Consider the following 23,472-nt stretch of genomic DNA (forward strand, 5'->3'; position numbering starts at 1 on the left):
AACGCTGCTTTTCTCTCTGTTATTTAATGGGGCACCAGAGGAAAATAGGCAGTAGTACTTGTGATAATATCCAGACTTTTACAAAGTTTGTCCTGGGTGGCACAGTCCATCCATCCTACATTAACCAGACCATCCAACATGCCCCTGAGCCTGAGTCGTGTCTATGAAGTTAAACAATCTCCTCCTTTGCAACAAAAAGTGATCAGCTGGCCAATACCAGCAGCAAAAGCAGTTTCTATGGAGTGAACACAATTTCCTGTCCATAATTCCATCACTGGGTTTCTAACGTGCTGCATGGCGAACTCACCAAACGTTCCTTTGATCTGTCCCCGTGATATTTCACTGTGGCCATTCCAGACCTAAAAAGGAAGAGGCTGGGAGATCCGTTGACTCCTTTCATTCGGCAAAACATTCTATCATCACCACAGTTAACAGCACCAATTCAAAGTAATCCATCTACTTCTTTAACACAGTCTCTCCATGTGGGAGCTAATTCATGGCAGTGTGACCATCCTGGGGAGTAAAAGTTCACAAACCACAGTTCTCCAGAATGAACAGCAACATCTACTTCTCTTCTATTCAATGTCATGCTTTCAAGATCATCATCACAAATACCAAAATCATAACGATCATAATCCCAGCTTTCATACGGGCCACCTTCTGGATCATCTGCAAGTCCCTTTTCTCCGTATTTGTCATACTTTTCCCACAGATCTTCATCTTTGAGTACTTCATATGCTCTATTTATCTTTGAAAATCACTCTGTACATTAGGATTATACATTTGGTTGGTTGGTTGGTTATTTATTCATTCATTCATACATTTATTTATTTATTTATTTATTTATTTATTTATTTATTTATTTATTTAGTGTTTATTTCCTATTAAGAGAGACAGAGACGGAATGCAAGTGGGTTAGTGGCAGAGAGAGTGGGAGACACAGAGTCCAAAGCAGGCCCCTGGCTCCGAGCCATCAGCACAGAGCCCGACGCAGGGCTCTAACCCACGACCTGTGAGATCATGACCCGAGCGAGCGGAAGTTGGACGCTCAACTGACTGAGCCACCCAGGTGCCCTGGGTTATTCGTTTTGGTTTTTTGTTTTTTTTTGTTTTTTATCAGGATGTAGCTTCAATGCCAACTTCGTGAAAGCTTGTCTTATCTCTCTACTGTTTGCAGTCCTGGATACTCCAAGTAAACTGTAAAAATGCTGATCTGTTCCCACGAAAATGGCCATATACACTATTAGGAAACAGAATGACTCTTTTCAGGTCCCGGAGGTAGTCATTTTCGTTGAAGCAGACTCCCATTCTTTCTCTGATACAAGTTCTGATGAAAGTGAACATTCAGATATACAGCTGGTTCCAACTGAGAGAATATGCAGGTTTGAGAACTTGTGTTCACGTTACTCCAAGAGCAAATCAAGCACCATGAAATCTTCTCCCAAAATGTCAATCTGTGTAGGCTCAGTAATCTCCACTTCCTCAGATCACAAAAGATATAAAAATACTTTCAGGAATCTAACCTTTTTTTTTTTTTTTTTTTTTAATTTTTTTTTTTCAACGTTTTTATTAATTTTTGGGACAGAGAGAGACAGAGCATGAACGGGGGAGGGGCAGAGAGAGAGGGAGACACAGAATCAGAAACAGGCTCCAGGCTCTGAGCCATCAGCCCAGAGCCCGACGCGGGGCTCGAACTCACGGACCGCGAGATCGTGACCTGGCTGAAGTCGGATGCTTAACCGACTGCGCCACCCAGGCGCCCCAAGGAATCTAACCTTCTTAACATTCTGTTTCTCCTTTCTTCCTTGAATCCTAAATGTCTAAATCTTCTCCTTAGCTGCGAATGGTCTCTGGCTCATTTCTAACTCCTTGTCATGCAACCAAAACATACGTTTTTAAAGTATAGCGGTGGAGAGTAACAAATATTCAGACTAAAATAAGCAACCAGAGGAAAATCGAGAACACCTTGTCCAATACCACCATGGGAAAAGTGGTTCTCCTAGGGGTCCTTCTCAGCGTGGGTGTGGTGGACTTGATCTGCACCAAGCTTCAGGGCCAGGTGGAAACTGCCGGTAAACGCAATAGGAAGGATTTCTGGTTGCCATCAGCCCAGAATAGGATGTGGGGAGAGGGAAGGATGGGGACATCCCATGAGAGAGACTGCTGGCATATGAAGTCTCCGGCAAGACTAGGGTGAAAAGAGCCTGAGTAACTGAGGCTTAAGTGAGAGAAAGGGTCACAAGAAGCTGGGAAGCGAAGTCGGAAGAAGGGTGATGATGTAGGTAGTGAGAAAAAGATGGGGAGCTAGAACACAAAACCCATGGCAGGGGCGGAGAGGAAGGGAGGGGAGACAGGTGCAGAGGCATTGGGCTCTCCCTTCCAGAAGGACCATGCCTGTGCCACCGCCGCCGCTTCTCACTCCAGCAGAACCCGGGGCCCCACCCATGCCCACCTCAGTCTAGGGGGGTCTCCTCCTACGGCTACTCCCCCACCTTCAATTCCTGGCATTGGCGGACCCCGCCCCCACCCACCCAAGTGCCTGCTGTGCTCTGTGAACAAAGCACCTGCTCTCCATCCACTGCCAGGGTGGGGCGGGGCAGGGCAGGGTGCCTTGGGAAGCTGGGGGAGGAGCCACAAAGGCAGCAAGGAGCACCGCACTTCCCTCTTCTTTTTTAATGTATACATTCAGTGCTATCAGTCTTCATGTGAGTGCTACTAAAGCAGAACTCTACAAATTCTACTATGTTTTCATTTTCATTCAGTTCAGAATCCTTTCTAATTTTTTTTCTTTTTTCATTACTTCTTTGACCCAGGAGATATTTCGATGTGTTCTGTAGTTCACAAATAGTTGAGTATTTTCCAGAGATATTTTTGTGCTTGATTTCTGATTTGATTGCTTTGTGGCAGGGAACACACTATTATGACTTCAGGCCTCTTGACTTCTTCCTTTTATTAAGATTTATTTTTGACCCAGAACATAGTCTTTTTTGGTAAGTGTTCCATAGATCCTTGAGAAGAATAGTGGCGGCCAAGTCTACTATGCCCTTGCTGATGTTGAGCGTGTTGAAATATCAGACTATAATTGTGAATTTGCCTATTTCTCTTTTCAGTTCTATCAATTTTGCTTCATGTACTTTGAAGCTATTAACAGATACATGAACATTTAAGATTGCTCTTAATTGACCCTTTTATGATTATATAATGACCCGTTGTTTATTGCTGGTAATATATATATATATATATATATATATATATATATATATATATATATTTTGCTTGAAACTGTTTTGTCTGCTATTCATATAGCCACTCTAGCTCAGCCTTCTTTGGTCAAGTGTTAGTGTGGTATATCATATTCCTGTCTTTCAAACAAATTTCTGTCTTGACATTTAAAGTGCATTTTGTATAGGTGGCATATAGTTGAGTCTTCCTTTTTTATCCATTCTGACAGTCTGTGTTTTAGTTGAGGCTTTTAGACCGTTTTCATTTACTGTGATTTTTTTTTCAATATATGAAATTTATTGTCAAATTGGTTTCCATACAACACCCAGTGCTCATCCCAAAAAGTGCCCTCCTCAATACCCATCACCCACCCTCCCCTCCCTCCCACCCCCCCATTAACCCTCAGTTTGTTCTCAGTTTTTAAGAGTCACTTATGCTTGGGCTCTCTCCCACTCTAACCTCTTTTTTTCTTTTTTCCTTCCCCTCCCCCCATGGGTTTCTGTTAAGTTTCTCAGGATCCACATAAGACTGAAAACATATGGTATCTGTCTTTCTCTGTATGGCTTCTTTCTTCTTTTTTTTTTTATATATTTTTTTCAACGTTTATTTATTTTTTGGGGGACAGAGAGAGACAGAGCATGAACGGGGGAGGGGCAGAGAGAGAGGGAGACACAGAATCGGAAACAGGCTCCAGGCTCTGAGCCATCAGCCCAGAGCCCGACGCGGGGCTCGAACTCACGGACCGCGAGATCGTGACCTGGCTGAGGTCGGATGCTTAACCGACTGCGCCACCCAGGCGCCCCTGTATGGCTTATTTCACTTAGCATCACACTCTCCAGTTCCATCCACGTTGCTACAAATGGCCATTTACTGTGATTTTTGAGATAGTTGATTTGAATATGTCATCATGCTGTTTGATTTGCATTTGTCCTATCTGCTCCTTGTTCCCGTTCTCTTCTTTTTCCGCTTTCTTTTAATGGAGTAATTTTTATGATTCAGTTTTATCCATTTATTTATTTATTCATGTATTCATTTATTCATGTATTCATTTTTTCACTTATTTATTTAGGCTTCCTAGCTAGAACTTTTCAGTTTTGCTGCTTTAGTGGTTGGTTAGGGTTTATAGTCTATGGCTTCAGCATCACAGTCTCCCTTCCAGTAATGTTATACCACATCGTATAGAGTTTAGGCAAATCACAAGAGTTGGCTTCCATTTCTTCTTTCCTAGACATATCCTTCCTGGGTCAGTGGGATTATAGTTTTCATGAGGTGTAGGAAGATTTGGGCCATATTTTTTTCCTGTCCCTTTCCCCTGCCTCTTTGGGCAATTGTATATTTCCCAGTTGAAGTTTTCTCCCAGGTTTCCAATGTTAAACTTCAGTCTTTTGTTTTGTGATGTCTAATATGTGTTTTTTCCTACCCATCGTATTGTTCATGGCTAACATAATTTACATCTCTGTAAGTACTATTTGGTTTTTAAAACAATAGCTGCCATGCCTCTAGTTATCTTTTCATGCTTTGTTTGGAGATATAGTTAAGTTACTTACAAACAGTTGGATCCTTTAGTCTTGCTCTTACAAATTATTGGACGAATCTAGAGTTGTGATCAGCCTAAGACAAATTATGAGTTTTTCTATCTTAGCTAATGTGAATAGATACTGTCCCTCGTGCTGTGGGAGCACCAGGCAGTGTTTCCTCTACTCTTCAGATTTTTTTCCCTTGATGACTTCCTTCCATGTATGCACTGGTTGTTACTCTGCTGAATAGCCAAAGGGGACCCTGTGCAGATGCCCAGGGTTCTTTCTGTGTCCTGCTTTCTCCTCTCCTGGATGCTGACCTGTCGTCTCTATCTGCCTTGCCTTCACCAGACTCTCAGTTTTGCCACCACGACTCAAGGAGTCTGGTGAAATCTACTTAAATAATTTATGTCTCCTGTGATGTAGCCTGAAAACTCTCTCAAGGCAGTGAGCTTGGGCATACATGTTAGGCTAACGTGTTTTGTTTTCAGGGATCATTGTCCTTCATTGTCTGAAGTTCTGTGTCTTGAAAATCATGTTAAAATTGTATTTTGTCTGTTTTGTTTTTGCTTGCTTCAGGTAGGAAGATCAATCAGTACGTGTTACCCCATCTTGGCCAGAAGCAGATTACAGTGGAACTTCGGCACATGCTCTAGACTGTCGAGAGTGCTTGTCTTCCTCCTTTGCTTAATTGTCTCCTGCTCATCCTTCATTCCTCAGTATAGTTATCTCTTCCTCAGGGACATCTATCTTCCTTGGGCCCAATCTAGATCAAGTTATGATCACAGAACTCTGTCTTCTAATAGGAACTATCTGAATTTAGAATTACCATTTGAGTTGTCTTTCTCCTTCACTAGACTTTAAGCTAATCGAGAGCCAGGGGTCTTCTCTATTGCATCTGTAGAGCTGAGTATAACATCTTCCATTGAAGGTATATATTTACTCAATGTGTGAATGAGTGAATTGAAGATGCACAGTCCTGTATATGCAAAAAGTACTCATATATTTTATTTCTGTTTCTTCTCTGATGTAGATTCTGCTGGCTTCTTGAAAATCCAAGATATACTTGTTTCCTATGAGAAATTACGGAAACTTAACAAAATCACTGTAAACTTCTTACGGGAAAAATGACAAAAATGGACAAAATGGTTAGTGCACTACAAAACGAGCTACAGGAAGCCAAATACATGATATCACGGTTAGAACATCAAAAAGTGGAATGGGAACGTGAATTCTGCAGTTTGAGGTACAGCATCTTGGCTTTAAGGAAATATTTCAACTGTTTCCTTTTATACTACAGATGTGTAGGGGCAGTTTTGTAATTGCTGACTTACCTTACGGGATTTTCCCGGAAAGAATTCTTGTTTAGTGTTGTGAGGTGTGCGATTCTTGGCAGTAACACAGCAAGTTCCTAACAGTGAATACTTCTAATACGTTAATGTATATTCCAAATCACAATTTTAATGGCCATATAAAAGCCCACCATAGTCCAAGAAACATCATTATTTAAGAGATTGAATTCTGCTTGTTTTTCATCTTTCTGTATTTTAATTAATGCTGTCAGGAATGTCTTTTATATAAATCTGTTTCTACATGTCTGGTTACTTGCTTGGAGTCAATTCTTCAATATAATGTAATCTGGTTAAAGTATAAAAATTTTTAAAAAGGTCTTTGATCCATATTTTTAAATTGTTCTCAGGAAAGTTTATATTACTTTCTGTACCTACCAACAGAGTGTAAAATGGTCATTTTTCTCAAGACATTAAAATTCGCCAAAATTGATTCCATTTGCATCTTAACATGCAGGTGTTAAAAGGTAAAGTGGGGGTGCCTGGGTGGCTCAGCTGGTTAAGCATCTGGCTTCGGCTCAGGTGATGATCTCGTGAGTTTGAGCCTTGCTTTGGGTGGGCTCAAGCCCTGATTTGTTGAGCACGAGCCCCGCTTCGGATGAGCTCCTCTTCTCTCACTCTGTCTCTCCCTCTCTGTCTGCCCCTCGTGGGATTCTGTCTCTCTTTCTCTCTCTCCACCCTCACTCACTTGAGTCATCTCTCTCTCAGTAAAAAATTTAAACAAAGTAAAATGGGGGCGCCTGGGTGGCTCAGTCAGTCAAGCGTCCGACTTTGGCTCAGGTCATGATCTCAGGGTTCGTGAGTTCGAGCCCCACATCGATCTGTGTGTTGTCAGTGCAGAGCCCACTTCGGATTTTCTGCCTCCCTCTCTCTCTCTCTCTGCCCCCCCCCCCCGTTTGTTTGCATGGGCTCTCCCTTTCTCTCTCAAAAATGAATAAACATTAAAAAAAAAGTAATGCGGAAAGTGGTTACTGAGAATTTTTTTCAGCATCTCTGTCATAGGTAGATAAAATTAATTCAAAAGTGTATGCTGAAAGGTCATATTACTCTTTATTGTTTACTTAATACGTATCCTGTGTTGTTCTAGAAGGGATGTTTAAGTGATTCCTAAAGTAGGTAATCATCAACAAGGTAAGTTGCAAGTGTTGTGGAAGAAGAAACAAAAAGTATAGGCAACAGATATTAGACTCGTCAGCGTAGTCTTGGATGACAGTAATCTGCACGTGTATGTTGTGTAAACAACATCCACAGATGCTCTCTTTCACTGCACATCATTTTTGGAGGTACCTGTAAGGTTTCGTCAAGTGGAAATTTTATTTCCAGTGAATTGATAAACTTGCTTATAAACAGCAACTTCTCTTTTTAATGAGAAACTGAATTATCTGTCCTATGGAGGAATAATTATACCTGTGCGAAAGGGGGTAATTTTCAACTCTAACTTTCCTGAATAATTTCAAACTTCCTTTCCTACAACATCTACCAGAGTTATTACTGACTAAAACTAACGAAGTTGCATAATGCTTTCTTCTGGCTTCTTTTCAACTGTATATATGGTTTGGAAAAGATTGAAGTGACAAATTGAAAACATGAGCCCTACAAGGAAAACAATTGGAGACCATAGAAATTTTTCGTTTGGATAATAAGCCAACTTATGTGGAACCAGATCATAAAATGAACTTTTTATGTCTAACAAAGCAAATTTTAAAAGAAGCACATGTAATTGCAGATGTACCTTAAAACGAGAAGAAGAAGAAGAAGAAAGAAGAAATGCTGATATGTTATATGAAAAAATTAGGGAAAAGTTAAGAAAAGAAGACGAATATAAGAAAGAAGTTGAAACAAAACAAGTTGAACTCGCTCTGAGAACGCTAAACACGGAATTGAAGGCCACAAAAAATCAGGTAAATCAGTTTTTGATAAAAACTGTATTTCCATCTATATTACATAGTGTAATATTATACATATGTATTTTATAGTATCCCTTTGACTCAATATATATTATTTAGGTTTAAAATAAATTAAAACATGGGATCATGTTCTTTTGAGCATTTTTTTAAAGTTCTCCTCTTCAGTTTTTGACCTTTTTTTTTAACGGTATGAGACCAGAATCATAATGAAATGTGTCTCCAGGTTGTAGAAGAGCGCAGTGACACTCAGTGGCAACTTTCTCCAGAACAGAAGGCCAGAGTCTTACAAGATGGAAGTCTAAACAATCACCTTTGCAAGCAAAAGGAGCTAGAAATGGCTCATAAGAAAACTAATTCTAAAATGTCTTCTTTAGTTATTTTGAAGTACATGTGTGTATGTATTTGTATGCATTCTATTTTTTAGTTATTTTTATTTCCATGTGTGTGTGTCTATATATATATATGTATGTACATATGAAACTGAACTCTGTTCATCATGGAAACTATAGAGGATTTTAAAAGCACATATATTTTGCGGAGGGGCATGGGGGACGGTGGCATTTTTGCTTCACTGGATAAAATAATATTCTTGATTAAATGCATTTGTCTGCAACAACTAGTGACATTCATAATGTCCTCATCCAAGGGAGAGGCTTGTATTACTTTCTGTAGGAATTGATGAGCTTTCCCTAATCTCAAAACAATTGCTACTAGCAACATGTGTTTTAGTTTTGAACAGTTACTTCACTGCCTTGATATATTAATAGTTTAGGTGAACACTTCCGCTAATGGACAGGAGGACAAGTGTAGCCAGTTCACTGATCATATTTTCGGCATCAAGTCTCCTACTTTTGAGAAAAGTAACACTTTTGCTTCAAGTAGCATCCTATTTCATTACAAGGAAGTTTTGATAACAATGGTATGCTGTGGTATATACTTAATGATAATTTATTGATAGGTATTTTATTCCTAACAAAATAGTTGAGTGTACTTCCCCTCTTTTATATTTATTACTGTTTTCAACATGAAGAGGAAATACAAGTTATTGAGCGGTAAATAATCTCATGATTTTCTAAGAGATGTATAAATGTCACCTTATTTCCTATCAGTGTTTTGAAATACAAGACTTCTTTCGTACTTGTGTATTTACGCTAGAGAAGTGGCAGTGGTTGGTGCAAGAGCACTAGTTGTGGAGTGAGAAGACCTGGGGAGAGTCCTGCAGCTCACCGTTTTAATGTCTCCATTCTAGAATTGTGATAACCAAATGAGTTCATTGATGTATGTAGAAGTGTTTCTATTATAGTACAGTGCCTAGATTTTTCAGTTACCAATAGATATAATTCTTATAACTGACTATAGAAATGGTAGCAAAGTAGATATCTATGAAATATTCTCAGGAAAGAAGAATTTTAGGAAATTTGATCTGTCCTAGTATATGCAGAGCTAAGGATTTTACTGTGAGGTAGCTGTATTCGATATCTACTGTAAACTCAATTTTTAAGTGTAGTCAGATTTATTAATCTTTTATTTCAGGCCTTCGGGTTTGTTGTAAATCAGAGAAAGGCTTTTCCAATTCTGAGATTCTGAACACTTTTCTCACAAATTCTTTTTTACTTTCATGCCTTCATTATCTTCAGTTAAAGTTCTGAACTTTTGGGAACTTATGCTTGTATAAAATGTGAGATTTGGACCCACTTTATTTTTTTCCAGTTGGATATTCACTTACTGTAACCTTCCTTCCTACCTTTCCTTCTTTTTATGTTTCTTTATTCATTAGACAGAGAGAGAGAGAGAGAGAGAGAATGCAAGCAGGGGAGGGGCAGGTAGAGGGAGAGTGAGAATCCTGAGCAGGCTCCTGACTGTCAGCACAGAGTCTGATGCGGGGCTTTAACCCACAGAATGTGAGATCATTCCCTGAGCCAAAATCAAGAGTCAGACACTTACCCAACTGAACCACCCTGGCACCCCCTGCAACCTTTTCATTGTTTAAACATAGATTATACTCTCGTTTCAAAGAAAATCATGATAATGCCATTTTATTGAGTGCTATCTGAAAATGTGCTTTATTTTACTTAGCATTCTGATAATCATGAGAAAACACAAGATCGGTTGCATAAAAACCACATGTTGCAGGATGAAATTGTTGTGCTAAGACTGGAAAGAGACACCATAAAAAATCAGAACTAGGCAGGGAGATAACACCTTTTGTGTCTTTAACTGAATTCAGTGAACAGGAATGTGTGTGTTACAAAAAGACGGTGAATTGATGTATGTGTTGATATTGCTCAAAGTACGTGTGTGAGAGTTGTCTATTATTAACATTTAATAATAAGATGATTTAGAAAATCAGTAACAGAAATGTCTTATTAGGTAGTTGCGAGACAACTTCAGCAGGAACTGGCTGATACTCTGAAGAAAAAGTCTATGTCAAAGGCTTCCCCAGAGGTTACGCCCCATCTTCATCTGGAAGATGAAACACGGGATCTCAAGAAGAAATTAGGTCAAATCAGAAGTCAGGTATGTAATAAATGTAACCTGTCAACAGCTAACTTATAGCTGGTTAAATAATATAAAGTGTTTTAGGATACTAATGTCCATGGACCGCTTTCTTTGGTATTTTCATTATAATTAATTTATTATGATTTTAGTATCTTTACAATGCATTTATTTCGTAAATTCTGCCTTCCCTTCTACTATTTGTGTTATACATTGTTTTCTTATAATACTCTTAGGAAAGTTGAGGCTTTTGTATCCTTCCTCACAGAAATTGAGAGACTTCTTTCGTTCTTTAAAATTTTTTTCACAGTTTTTTTTATTTGAGAGAGAAAGAGTGAGAGAGAGTGTGTGTGTGCATGTTAACAGGGGAGGGGCAGAGAGAGGAGAGAGAGAGAATCCCAGGCAGGCTCCATGCTGTCAGTGTAGAGCCAATGTGAGGCTCAGTCTCATGAACCGTGAGATCATGACCTGAGCTGAAAGCCAGAATTGGATGCTTAACTGATGTAGCCACCCAGGTGCCCCAAGAGACTTTTGTCCCCTACTAAACAATGTTTTTTAACGATATCTCTATTACCATGATGAGGCGAGCTGTATCAGATCAGAAGATAATGTTTAATGGGATGTTTCAGATAATTGTCTTAGTTCTCATCTTCACTTTTGAGAAGAATGCATATTGATTTCAGGATGACTTGTACAGAAAGATCACTTAACAAACCACTTGAACTTTGGCATTTCCTTCATTTTCTTTGCCTTTTAGACATATTGTCAAAGCACGGAAATATTCAAATCATGTATAGTATGGACGCCCAAAAGCGAGAGTTAAGAACATTCTCTGTGTCCTGCCATTGGGTTTTTTAAAAGCTTTTTTGAGGTACAATACACATACCATGAAAGTCACCCATTTGCCTCGCACAGTTCACTGTCTCTGTGTACACTCGTGCAACCATCACTGCCATCAAGTAGAATGTTTTCCTTACCCTGAAAGGAAACCCTTACCCGTTGCCCCCAGCCTCAGGCAACCACCAGTCTACTACTTGGTCTCTCAATGGAGTTGCCTCTTGTGAATATTTCATATAAATGGAGTCACACAATGTGTGGTCCCTTGGGACTAGCTACCTTCACTTAATGTTTTCTGGGTTCATCTGTGTCGGTTACAGCTTATATCAGTGCTTCATTTCTTTTTATTGTCAACCAGTACTCCATTGTGGGCTAAGGCCCTTGTTCATTCATCAGTTGATGGACCTTTGGGTTGTGTCCACTTCTTGCCTATTAATACTGCTGCTTATGAACATTCACGTAGTTCTTGTGTGGACATCCGTTTTTAATGTCTCTGCCATCAGATTTTATCCTTGGAGTTAATTGGGTTGATGTCACCATCTCTCAGCCGTTACTCATGCTGTCGTTACTGTCTTTTTAGTTTCTGTTCCTCTTGAGTAAACCTATGTTATTCAGACTTGGCTCACAGTCTCCTTTCCAATGAACTTTCTCTGACTGTTCTAACTCCCATTAGCTTTTTTTTTTTTTTAATTTTTTTTCAACGTTTATTTAGTTTTTTTTGGGACAGAGAGAGACAGAGCATGAACGGGGGAGGGGCAGAGAGAGAGGGAGACACAGAATCGGAAACAGGCTCCAGGCTCTGAGCCATCAGCCCAGAGCCCGACGCAGGGCTCGAACTCACGGACCACGAGATCGTGACCTGGCTGAAGTCGGACGCTTAACCGACTGCGCCACCCAGGCGCCCCTAACTCCCATTAGCTTTAACTCTCTTGACACTTGTCATCTAGCCTGTGCAGAACAATTTAGTCCTTTATTTGACATTGTTTTTATTTTTTTCATGACAGGTAATTTCGTCTTCCTAAGTATAAATTTAAGGGATAATAATATTTGATACGTGTGGTACTTATCCTTGTATAAATTGAAAATATTTTAACTTAACAGTTTTTCCGATAAAATTAAGTAATTTATACTGTATCAATAAATCCTTCTTGGAAACATTGGTATAACAAAGCTTTTATTCTAAATGTATGCTAAGAAATGAAATACTAAATTGAGGGGTGCCTGGCTGGCTCCAGTCCAATCAGAGTCTGCCTTTGGCTCAGGTCATGATCTCCACGTTCTTGAGATTGAGCTCTGCATCGAGCTTTCTGCTGTCAGCAGAGCCTGCGTTGGATCCGTTTGGTCCCTCACATTCTGCGCCACTCAGACTCGTGCTCTGTATCAAAAAATAAACGTTAAAAAGATGTGTGTATATCTCTATACACACACACACGCTTATATAAGTAAAACTATTAACGAAAGCACTTAATCAAATAGAGGAGAAATGTTCAATCAAATGTTTAGTTTTTTTTCCCTCTCACTATGATAAAGCACGCTAAATTTGTCTTTCTTCATTACACAGCCAGGACTGGGATTTACACATTTGTAGCACTTTACCAACTGCAAATATCTGGGGACAGCTTTTCTGCTATGCTATGCTGTTACCACAAAGCCTTAATCTCTTCATCGGAGTACATGCTAAAGCAGCCTAACGTAAAGAGTATGGACATGAAATGATTGAGGAACTTTAGCAAGACTCATTTATTTCCATGTCAGTGGCTTTCCCTTGCCTCTGATGGTCATGTAAAGGATCTACTACTCAGTCAAGGAGGTGCTATTTGTAACGTAGTCTGTGAGCATTGCCCACAGACAATGTGGACCTGTCCACAGGTCCTTTGTTTTGAGAGAGAGAGAGAGAGAGAGAGAGAGAGAGAGAGAGAGAGATTGTTGGGAAGGGCATGTAGGGAGAGAGAGAAAAAGGGAGAGAGAGAGAGAGAGGGAGGGAGAGAGAATCCCAAGCAGACTCCTCACTGTCCATGCAGAGCTCGATGTGGGGCTCAATCACATGACCCTGATATCATGTCCTGAGCCGAAATCAAGAGCCAGACGCTGAACCGACTGAGCCACTCAGGTACCCCAGTAGGTGTGTTATGACCTTCATTTTACAGATGCAGAGACTGAGACACGGAAGTTTTAGGTAGTGTGCTCAAGGTCATACAGCTCATAATGAGCAGAACTGGGAATTCAGACCCAGGCATTCTGGCCCCTACTCAGATATTGCTTCTCAAATTCTTCCATGAAATATCTTGTTGTCACTGAAAACAGCATGTTCAGTTTTCTAATCATGAGAATAGCAACATCATTCACCTATGTGAATATGTAAAATCATAGTTGATGTGGTGCTTGGAATATGAAAATAGAAATGTTTACCATAAGGTAATTCCTATGTTTCCTCCATCTGACCTGTAGATACATTTGTACATTTATCTGATCATATATAATTTAAAAACATTAACAGTGTAATGTTTTTGTAGGAGAGTAAGGTTGGTAAACTATTCTGTAAGAGTATTGAAACATTTAGTCTTTATAGGCCATAGTTTCTGTTGTAGAAGCTGAACTCTTTTCTTATGACCTCAAAGTAGCCATCAATCAGCATGTAGAGGAGAGTGTGGCTGGCTCCAAAAAGATTTTACTTACAGGAGCGCTTGGGCGGCTTAGTTGGTTGAGCGTCCTGACTCTTAATTTCCACTCGGGTCATGATCCCAAACCCCACATCATGAGACCGGTCATGAGACCGAGCCCCACATCAGGCTTTGCCCTGAGCTTGCAGCCTGTGTACCATTTTCTGTGTCTCTCCCTCTGTCTCTCTTCCCCACTTCTGCATGCTCTCTCTCTCTCTCTCTATCTCAAGTCAAAAAAAAAACAGTTACAGAAACAGGTGATGGTGTTTTACTAGATTTTCAGTAGTTAAAGTTATTTTTTTCTTTATTTTAGTTGCAAGAAGAACAGGAACGACATGGAGAGGCCGTAAGATGTGCTGAGGAGATGAAGGATCATGTGCAAAAGTATAATTGAAACCTCACAGAAAATAACTTGTTTATTTATAAAGCAGATAAACAGTGTAGTATGAGAAATGTATTACTTATGCCAGTATATCATTGTTAAGCCGGATACAAATTCCAGCATAGAGCTATTTTTAAATGCAGAATCGTGGCATCTTATCTCTCAATTTTGCACCTTATCCACAAAACACAATGAGAAAAATGGCACAATTCCCAAATCTTCCTCTTGACAAAATTTTAAGAATTTCTGTAATACGCTCATTTTTTCAGAAAGTGTACGGTGTTTTTTTTTAATTTGTGTGTGAGAATAATTATCTTAAGGTCTGAATTTTAGGCTACAGGTTAAAAATGCCAGGCAAGAAGAAACCATCAAACATCAAACGGCCCAAATTCAAGATCTTGAGAGCAATGTGATAAAGACAAGTTTGGTAAGTCGGTCTCTTAATGTCTGTCCTACTGAAAAGGAATCCTTATTTGACTAGTAGTAATACATAAGAATGTTTTGGATCCTATGGAAAATCTCACTGCTCCAAACGTTTGGTTGATATTGTTCCTACTTGCTACTAGTGATGTAATTCTTCTATATAGACGAAGTTGATTGAACTCATAAAGTAATGATGTTTATAGTGAGATTTTCATAAAAACATTGTGACAGTCTAAAAAAGCAACATTTTTATATGCCACTGAGACTCGGTTTTAGTCCACCTTTGGCTACTGTTAATAATGCTGCTGTGAACGTTGGCATAGAGATGTGTGAGTCCCTGCTACTATTTTTCAGCGTGTTTCAAACGTCCCCAATCTTTGAGTGATCATTTGATCTTGAATTCTGACATTCTCTTGTAATCTCATCCCTTCAGTGAGAGTTTGAGAATGGGTTATTTTAATAATGATTTGTTGTAATTTGTAATTACAAGTTTGCAATTTATTCTCTTCATCAGCAATGACCAGCAGGTCATTATGCAAATGTCCTTCTCAAAGGAATGGACTTTCCTCTTTGTTGGATTTTGTAAAGGAAAAGAAATGCCAGTGAAAAAGGAGAAATGGCTGCTCTGTCAGGGCCTTACCTAGTAACATAGTGCTCCTACCATTGCAAGTTCAGAAACTCATTTTTTTTCCATTCACTTGAGTTAATTAGCCTTTCAGAGATTTCAAAATTCAATCTCAGAAAAGACTAATGTGTCATTCAGGATTCTAATTTATTGATATGTAGTGAAACCCCAACTGTTTTCCAAGCAGAACGGTTAATGTCATCCCACTCTCACCCTCCTTTGTACGACTCACATTGTAAATCCTAAGTGGGAGCAATGAGGTAGATACACTGACCAACTAGTTTCTGTCAGTCACACAAGCTATATAATATACATGCAAGTTTCATTAGACAGCTATACCCGTCAGGGGAACTAGAACATTCTGGTCCTTTTTGTGGCTGAAGAGACACTGAAAATTATTTTCTTTTCTGGACGTCTTATAAATGAGTCACATAGTAACAGGGAACTTTTCATGTGAGTAACATGACTCTCTGTTGATCAGTCTTCTATGAAGGAGAGTGCTAGGTGTTGTCCTGCTACTGTGTCCTAAAGAAATCATTAAGGTCTCAAAAACTAAAATTTGTAAGAATATGTAAAACTGATGAAGCTTATTAAAGAATAACGAGGGATTTTCTGTGTATCCCTATAGAAAGGAATTAAGGTTATGGCATGAAATTGTCTGCCACTTTAAGGTGTTCCCTATGAAACAAAAACTTAGATAGCTTTCAGCCAACTCAGTCCATTGCTCTGACCTTCTCTAGAAGGTCCTTATCTCCTGAATCCCCAACCAGAGGCTTCCTGGGTTGAGAAATTTTTTGGTGGGGCGGGGGGCGTTATTCTTTTTGTTGTATCTTTAGTTTTTATTTTTTAAAATTTGCATCCCAATTAGTTAGCATTTAGTGAAGCAATGATTTCAGGAGTAGATTCCTTAATGCCCCTTGCCCATTTAGCACATCCCCCCTCCCACAACCCCTCCAGCAACCCTCAGTTTTTTCTCCATATTTATGAGTCTCCTGTGTTTGTCCTCCTCCCTGTTTTTATATTATTTTTGTTTCCCTTCCCTTTTGTTCATCTGTTTTGTCTCTTAAAGTCCTCATACGAGAGCAGTTATATGATTTTTGTTTTTCTCCTACTAATTTCACTTAGCATAATACGCTCCAGTTCCATCCACGTAGTTGCAAATGGCAAGATTTCATTCTTTTTGATTGCCGAGTAATACTCCATGGAATGAATACACACACACACACACACACACACACACACACACACACACACATATACACACACACATATACACCACATCTATTTTTTTAATTTTTTTTAACGTTTTACTCATTTTTGAGACAGGAAGAGACAGAGCGTGAACAGGGGAGGGTCAGAGAGAGGGAGACACAGAATCTGAAACAGGTCCAGGCTCTGAGCTGTCAGCACACAGCCCGATGCGGGGCTCGAACTCACGGACCGCGAGATCATGACGTGAGCCGAAGTCGGCCGCTTAACCTACTGAGCCACCCAGGCGCCCCATACCACATCTTCTTTTCCATTCATCCATCAGTGGAGAGTGGGCTCTTTGCACACTGTGGCTGATGTTGAGAGTGCTGCTATAAACATGGCAGTGCATGTGTCCCTTCAAAACAGCACACCTGTATCCCTTGCATAAATGCCTAGTAGTGCAATTGCTGGGTCTTAGGGTAGGTCTATTTTTAGTTTTTTGAGGAACCTCCATACTGGTTTCCAGAGTGGCTGCACCAGCTTGCATTGCCACCATCAATGGAAAAGAGATCCTCTTCTCTGCATCCTCACCAACATCTCTTGTTGCCTGAGTTGTTAATGTAAGCCTTTCTGACAGGCGCAAAGTGGTATCTCGGTGTGGTTTTGATTTGTGTGGCCATCTGGATGTCTTCTTTGGAGCAGTGTCTATTCATGGTTTTTGCCCATTACTTCACTGGATTACTTGTGTTCCGGGTGTTGAGTTTGAGAAGTTCTTTGTAGATTTTGGATACTAACCCTTTATCTGATATGTCATTTGCAAATACCTTCTCCCATTCTGTCAGTTGCCTTTTAGTTTTGTTGATTGTTTCCTTCGCTGTGCACAAGTTTTTATTTTGATGAGGTCCCCCTAGTTCATTTTTGCCTTTGTTTCCCTTGCCTCCGGAGACGTTTTGAATAAGATGCTGCTGCAGGCAAGATCAAAGAGAGTTTTGCCTGCTTTCTCCTTGAGGATTTTGATAGCTTCCTGTCTTCCATTGAGGTCTTTCATCCATTGTGAGGTTATTTTTTGTGTAATGAACAACTTTTTATGTGAACATGTTTTGATTTCTCTTGGGTATATACCTGTAAATACAGTTGCTGGTTCATATGGTAACTCTGCTAAATAAACCTTTTTTGTTTGTTTTTGTTTTGTTTTTTCAACCTTTTGAGGAGGGGCAGGCACCTGGGTGGCTCAGCCGGGTGCGTGGCCGGCTCTTGATTTCAGCTCAGGTCATGATCTCAGGGTTGTGGAATCAAGCCCTACATTGGGCTCTGCTCTGAGCATGGAGCCTGCTTGGGATTCTCTCCCTCCCTCTCCTTTGTCCCTCTACCCCACTTGTGCACTCTCTCTCAAATAAGTTTAGAACAATTGTTTTTCTAGTTTAACCTTTTGAGGAACTGCCAGACTGTCTCCAAAGTGGCAGCAACATTACATTTTCATCAGCAGTTTTTGAGAGTTCCCATTTTCCTGATTCTTGCCAATGTTTGTCATTATCTGTTGCTTTTATGGTAGCAATTCTAGTGTGTATGAAATGGCATCTTGTGGTTTTTGGTTTGCATTTTCTTAGAACTAATGATGTTGAACATGTCTCTTTTATTTTTGAGAGAGACATTGTGAGCAGGGGAGGGGCAGAGAGAGAGGGAGACACAGAATCTGAAACAGGCTCCAGGCTCCCAGCTGTCAGCACAGAGCCTGAGCAGGGCTCGAACCCACGAACCGTGAGATCATGACCTGAGCCCAAGTCAGAAGCTTAACTGACTGAACCACCCAGGCACCTTGAACATCTCCCTTTGAACGTGATTATTATCCATTTCTGTATCGTCTTTAAAGAACTAATCCATGCTTTTGCCCGTTTTGTATTGGATTGTGTTTTCATTATTGGAAGAGTTATTTAAATGTCCTACATACAAATCCCTTAGCAGATATGGGATTTCCAGGTATTTTCTCCTATTTAGTCACTTGCCTTTTCACTTTCTTGGTGGTGATATTTGAGGCATAGTAGTGTTTAATTTTGATGAAGTAAACTTAATCTGCTTTTGTCTTTTGGTGTCATGTCTAAGAAATCATTGCCAAATCCAGTCACAAACATATACACGTAAGCTTTTTTCTAAGAGTTTTATCATTTTAGCTCTTAGATTTTAAGTTAATTTTGTATATATGCTATGGGGTAGAGGTCTGATTTTATTACTTTGCATGTGGATATCCATTTGTCCCAGTATCGTTTGCTACAAAGACTGTTCTTATTCCATTTAATTGTCTGGCACCCTTGTGGAAAATCAGTTCACTATAATGTGAGAGTTTATTTTTATATTCTCAATGTTAATACATTGATCTATATGTCTGTCCTTATGCCAGTACCATATCAAATTTTATGAAAACTTTTTCCTAGTTATCTTGCAAATTACCAGTCACTTGTGTAATAATGAAAAGTCAATGTAGTAGAACTTAACTTTGCTCCTATAGAGATTTTTGCTTCTTGAAGGACCCTTTCGCCAGCCTATTCCTTGCTGACCCCATGACTCGATGTGAAGTCAGGCTCAAAAAGATAAAATGCTCTTTCTTTAGTGTGTTCAGACTTTTATTTATTTATTTATTTATTTATTTATTTATTTATTTATTTATATATCTTTTTAGAGCATGCACAAGCAGGACGAGGGGGTGTGTGGGGAGAGAGAGAGAGGAGAGAGAATTTTTAGCAGGCTTCACACTTAGTGTGGAGGCTGACAGGGGTCTTGATCCCATGACCCTGGGATCATGACCTGAGAGGTTGAGGCTCAACTGACTGAGCCACCCAGGTTCCCTGCCTGTGCAAACTTTTAGTGTCTCAGTCAGTGCTGCCCACTTTCATTTCCATCAAATCTTGGCCATAGGATCTCTTGACTCAGTCTACCATTTACTTCATTATATTTTATTATCTCATTATAATGCATAGAGGCATCCATAGTTTTCACCATCTAGGAAGGAAAAGATTAACTCTGGGCTATTCCTCTTTCCTGTTAAGCAATCTTGCTAATCCATCATCTTGCAATTCACAATGAGATCCTCTTCTGACCTGGTTCTTGTGTGTAACACTGGTGTTAATCCTGTTCTTGGCACAGATCCTACATTCTTGGAAAACACAGTAGCCTGTTTCCCCTTCTTTCACTTAAATAGAAAGATATGCATAGCTATAAGTTATAGCTCAGCGTATAATTAATGGAATAAACATTACATCATTCAAATACTAAAGCTGTACAAAGTGAAGTAGTATTAAGTTGATTTATCAGAGACAAATAGTAGATTGGTAATTTGAATGACAAAAAAATTTTTGAAGCCAACTTGTATGATATGGAGAAGCATTGTGGGACAACACAAAGATGAAATGGTCTTACCTCCCCACACAAACAAGGTTGGAGTAAGGTAAAGGAGAATGTGCAGTTAATTTAAGTAGTGCTAAAGGACAGTACATTTGTTTTGCCACTGAAAAGATGAAAAATGATTCCATAACAGTCTCTTTATTTCCTCACTGAGGAAAGGAGAATGAAGATTGAGTATTCAATGGATTAAAAAATACTCAAAGCTGCCTATTTCCTTTAATTGAAATCAGATCAAAGGCCCAATTTTGGTTATCAAATTGACTCTTTTAGTTTTTCAACTATTGTGCTTCAAATCGTATGTCTCTGTGCTTCTACCTTAACTTGAGGGGAAATTCTAAAGAGGCATTCCTGCCTACTTGTAAGAATTGTTGAAATTGAAGGGAATCTTAGCAAAAGATCTTAGAGACACGAAGATGGCAGAGGAGTAGGAGGACTCTAGGCTTGCCTCATCCCACGAATACAACTAGATAACAGTCAGCTCACCCTAAATACCCCAGAAATCGACCTGAAGACTGACAGAACAAACTCCACAACAAAAGGGAGAGAAGAGGCCACATCAAAGAAGGTCCTTGATGCAGAAATGTCGTCTAGAAGAGAAACAGATCCTGGGTTCTGCAGAGGGGAGGGAGTCGAGGTTGTGGGTAAGGATGAGGGAGAGGAACGCACAGGGGAACACACAAAGAGAACATATCCCCATACCCACTGGCTTGGAAAACAAGAGGGGCTGCATTTCGTGAGTTCTTGCAACCAGTAGTGCTTAAAGTCTGGAGTTTTAAAGGGCATCCGGTTTAGCTGGGTTAGAGCCCTGAGGTACTGCACTGCTCTTGGACAGAGGGCAGGCAAACAAAGTGGGAGCATACAGCATGGATACAGTGGTCTGAAGAGTGCCTGGGGCACACAGTGGGGAGATTATTTGCCTTTCTCAGAGCACATCCCTCAGAGGCAAAGTTTAGAGAGACCTGTCTGTAGGAACAAAGCCGCTGGGTGGCACCATCTCCTTCTCCTGCCCCTCACCACAAACATAAAGCCACCTGCAGGAAGCAGTGCATTGCCAGCTCTGGTTACCTAACTTGCTTACACCAAACACCACCCCCTTGCACTCTGGTGGAACTACCTTTCTCAGTCACTCTTGCTTGAGTTCCAGCACAGCAGACCCGTCCCCCAGACCAAGACAAATGCCTGCCCACACCACATCTCCCAACCAGAGAGTTTCCCTTGGCCTCAGCTCCAGTAGAGGTGGTGACAGGTCTCATTTCATAAGCAGACCAGAGCACATCTAGTTACAACTTGCTACATTCAGGCCAGGGACCAAACACTCACCAGACCAGGCAAGGAGAGCCTCTGCAGACGACTGGCCTGAAGGATAGCATAGCCAGAACACAACAGCAGAACACATGCAGCACACACTGGTGACACTCCCTGAAGTGCTAGACCCTGGGCATTACATGACGTCTTTTCCTAAGTCCATTACTTTCGGTAGCAGGTGACATAACTGGCTTCTCTAACACACAGAAGCTGGCAGATACTTAGACAAAATGAAAAGACAGAGGTATTTATCCCAAATGAAAGGACAGGATAAGGCCATAGCCAGAGACCTAAATGGGACAGATGTAAATAACACGCCTAATGGAGAATTTAAAACCATGATCATAAGGATATTCACTGGACTTGAGAAAATAATGGAAGACATCCGAGAGACCCTTACCACAGACATAAAAGAGTTGAAGAATCAGAGATGAAGAGTGAAGTAAAAATGAAAAGCAAGCTGGAAGAAGCAGATGAACAAATTAATGACCTAGAAGACAAAGTAATGGAAAGCAGTGAAGCTGAAGAAGACAAAGAAGAATTATCCAATGCAAGAATAGACTTAAGGCACTTGGTGACTCCATCAAATGTAAAAACATTCATATGATAGGAGTCCCAGAAGAAGAAGACAGAGAGAAGGGGATGGATAATTGATTTGAAGACACAATAACTTAAAAATTCCCTAATGTGGAGAAGAAAACAGACATCCAGATCCAGGAGGCACAGAGAACTTCAATCAAAATCAACACCCAAGATATGTTGTAATTAAATTTGCAAAATATACTGCTAACATCTTTTTTTTTTAGTGTTTTGTTTATTTGTTTTTTTTTCTGTGACAGAACGCAGACACAAGCAGGGGAGGGACAGAGAGAGAGAGAGAGAGAGAGAATCCCAAGCACTCTCTGTGCTGTCAGTGCAGAGCCCACTGGAGGGCTTAAACCCATGAACTGCGAGGTCACGACTTGAGCTAAGATCAAGTCATGCTTAACTGACTGAGCCACACAGGCACCCCACTGCTACAAATCTTAAAAGCAGCAAAATAAGTCATTAACTTCCAAGGGAAAACCCACAAGGCTAGCAGATTTTTCAACATGAACTTTGCAAGGCAGAAGGAAATGGCATGATATATTCAAAGTGCTGAATGAGAAAAATCTGCAGCCAAATATACTCTATCCAGTAAGGCTATCATTCATAATAGAAGGAGAGATAAAGAATTTCTCATACAAACAAAAATGGAAGGAGTTTGTGACCACTAAATCAGCCTGTAAGAAATATTATCGGGGACTCTGAGTGGAAAGGAGAGATCAAAAGTGACAGTATAAAGGCAGGAAATGTAAAGCAGTAAAAATGTATATTTCTGTAAAAAAAATCGTCAAGGAATGCCCCAAAAAAGGATATACAATATAATAGCTTATCAAAACATGGGGAGGAGAAAAAAAATGAACTCTAACTTAAGTGACCATCAACTTAATATAGACTGGTACACGCAGAAGAGGTGATTTACAAATTAATGCTTATCATATACCAAAACCCACTAATAAACATGCAAAGAATAAAGAGAAAGAAATCCAGATATATCCTTAAAGCAAATTAGAAAGACATCAACGAGAGGAAAACAATAAAGGATTTGAGAAAATCTCCAGAAACAACCACAAAACAAGTAGTAAAATGACAATAAATAATTGCTTTGGATATAAATGGAATAAACACTCTAAGCAAAAGACCTAGGGTGACAGGATGGATTAAAAAACAAGACCCATCTGTATGCTGCCTATAAAAACCTCATTTTAGACATAAAGACACCGGCAGATTGAAAGTGAGGGGATGCTTGCACTGTTGGTGGTAATGCAAACTGGTGCAGCCGCTCTGGAAAATAGTGCATAGGTTCCTCAAAACAATTGAAAATAGAACTACCCTACGACCCCTCAATAGCACTACTGGGAATTTATGCAAAGGATACAGGAGTGCTGATTCATAGGGGCACATGTACTCCAATGTCTATAGCAGTGCTTTCAACAATAGCCAAATTGTGGAAAGAGCCTAAATGCCCATCAACTGATGAATGGATAAAGAGATGTGGTTTATATATATATATATATATATATATATATATATATATATATACTGGAATACTACCTGGCAAGGAGAAAGAGTGAAATCGT

At 39.8% G+C, this 23,472-nt stretch overlaps 2 pseudogenes; one reads left to right on the plus strand and one right to left on the minus strand.

Annotated features, from left to right (window-relative positions):
• LOC125156130 (dnaJ homolog subfamily C member 10-like) overlaps window positions 1-1,308 on the minus strand; it is a 2,687-nt pseudogene extending 1,379 nt beyond the window's left edge.
• Window positions 1-23,472, plus strand: part of LOC125156666 (ankyrin repeat domain-containing protein 26-like) — an 86,141-nt pseudogene that overhangs the window by 40,307 nt on the left and 22,362 nt on the right.

This window comes from Prionailurus viverrinus, chromosome F2 (genome assembly GCF_022837055.1).
Source record: "Prionailurus viverrinus isolate Anna chromosome F2, UM_Priviv_1.0, whole genome shotgun sequence".
Lineage (NCBI taxonomy): Eukaryota > Metazoa > Chordata > Mammalia > Carnivora > Felidae > Prionailurus > Prionailurus viverrinus.